The sequence below is a fragment of the Apium graveolens genome, chromosome 11 (genome assembly GCF_009905375.1).
Source record: "Apium graveolens cultivar Ventura chromosome 11, ASM990537v1, whole genome shotgun sequence".
Classification (NCBI taxonomy): Eukaryota; Viridiplantae; Streptophyta; class Magnoliopsida; order Apiales; family Apiaceae; genus Apium; species Apium graveolens.
The window spans coordinates 88,108,023-88,110,307 of record NC_133657.1 but is presented as its reverse complement, the minus strand read 5'-3'; the positions used below and the strand labels follow the sequence as shown (position 1 = coordinate 88,110,307).

Sequence of the window (2,285 nt, the reverse complement as noted above, 5' to 3'; positions counted from 1 at the left end):
CAGAAAGAACCAGTAAACATAGGAGATCGTATTGTTCAAGCTGATCCAGCTCTTATGGATTTTTCTCGGCCTAAAATTGATGACATTCAGTGAAGCATCCTTCATCCGGCTATTCAAGCTAACACCTTTGAAATCAAGCCGGGCACTATTCAGATGGTGCAGAATTCTGTTTCTTTTGGAGGAGCGGCAACTGAAGACCCCAACATGCACATAAGGAATTTTGTCGAGATCTGCAGCACTTTTAAGTATAATGGCGTGACTGACGAGGCTATCAAGTTGAGGCTTTTCCCATTCTCACTGAGGGATAAGGCTAAAGACTGGTTACATTCTGAACCAGCTGGGTCCATCATTACGTGGCAAGATCTTGCGCAAAAGTTTCTGGTGAAGTTTTATCCAATGGCAAAGACTGCTGCTATGAGGAGTGCTCTTACTCAGTTTGCGCATCAACCTACAGAATCTATGTGCGAGGCTTGGGAACGCTACAAGGAAATGTTGAGAAAATGTCCACATCATGGAATGCCGGATTGGATGGTGATCACTGGTTTTTATAATGGTTTGGGGGCCCAATCTCGGCCCATGCTCGATGCAGCAGCTGGAGGAGCCTTATGGGCTAAAAGCTATACTGAGGCGTATAATCTTATAGAGACGATGGCTGCAAATGAGCATCAAAACCCAACTCAGAGGATGACGTCAGGCAAGGTCGCAGGTATTCTGGAAGTTGATGCAGCCACCGCTATTGCAGCCCAGCTCCAAGCGCTATCAATGAAGGTTGATTCTCTGGCTACGTATGGAGTTAATCAAATAGCTATGGTTTGTGAGCTTTGTGCAGGTTCTGATGCTACGGATCAGTGTTCTCTTGTCAACGAATCTGTTCAGTATGTGAATAATTATCAGCGACAACAGCAGCCTGTGCCAGTGACCTATCATCCTAATAACAGAAATCATCCAAATTTCAGCTGGGGGAATAATCAGAATGCTATTCAGCCACCATATCAGCAAGGAGTGAGTAAACAGTTTAACCCACCTGGATTCCAGCAACCACAGCAGTATGCTACAAGGCAATCATATCCTCAACAGGGAAGTGCAGCTGCACCTACTAGTGCTGATTTTGAGGAACTTAAGCTGTTGTGCAAGAGTCAGGCGGTTTCTATCAAGACCTTGGAAAATCAAATCGGTCAATTAGCCAATGCAGTGCTCAATCGTCAACCTGGCACTCTTCCCAGTGACACGGAAGTACCAGGCAGGAAGGAAGCTAAAGAGCAAGTCAAGGCTATTACCTTAAGGTCTGGAAAAGTAGCTGAGGCTGAAAAGGCAAAAGAAGTAGAAGCTGAAATTAGAGAAGAAGAATCTAAGCAAAAGGAGAAAGCGGCGGAACCAAGGAAGACTACTGTTGAACACACTCTACTTGAGGCTAATATAGGGGAGAAACAGCTCTATCCTCCACCACCTTTTCCTAAGAGATTGCAGCAACAAAAGCTGGATAGACAGTTCGGGAAGTTTCTGGAGGTGTTCAAGAAACTTCACATCAATATACCTTTCGCTGAGGCTCTGGAACAAATGCCTAGTTATGCGAAGTTTATGAAGACTATTCTTTCAAGGAAGGTGAAACTGGATGACCTTGAAACCGTTGCTCTCACGGAAGAATGCAGCGCTGTTCTGCAACAAAAGTTACCACCAAAACTGAAAGATCCAGGAAGCTTCACCATTCCTTGCACCATTGGCAATCTAACTTTTGACAAGTGCCTTTGTGATTTGGGAGCAAGCATTAATCTGATGCCGTTGTCGATCTTTAAAAAGCTGGATCTGCCTGATCTAAAACCCACATACATGTCGCTACAATTGGCGGACCGTTCCATTACTTACCCAAGGGGCATAGTTGAGGATGTGCTCGTCAAGGTGGATAAGCTTTTCTTTCCAGCAGATTTTGTTATTCTGGATTTTGAGGAAGATAAGAAGATTCCCATAATCTTGGGGAGGCCTTTCTTGGCTACTGGCCGTACCTTGATAGATGTGCAAAAAGGGGAACTTACTATGCGGGTCCAAGATCAGGATGTGACCTTCAACGTATTCAAGGCAATGAAATTCCCTACAGAAGATGAGGAGTGCTTAAAAGTGGATGTGATTGATTCCGCGGTTACTTCGGAACTCGAGCACATGCTAATGTCTGATGCATTGGAAAAGGCCTTATTGGGGGATTTTGACAGCGATGATGAAGATAGCAACGAGCAATTACAATATCTGAACGCTTCTCCATGGAAGCGAAAGCTGGACATACCATTTGAATC

General features: G+C 44.6%; 1 non-coding gene across 1 annotated transcript; it reads right to left on the bottom strand.

Annotated features, from left to right (window-relative positions):
* Nucleotides 1–411: 411 nt before the first annotated feature.
* Nucleotides 412–518, bottom strand: LOC141699011 (small nucleolar RNA R71). Its single transcript, XR_012565503.1, has one exon. It is a non-coding gene; the product is annotated as a small nucleolar RNA R71 (small nucleolar RNA).
* Between the last annotated feature and the right edge of the window lie 1,767 nt (nucleotides 519–2,285).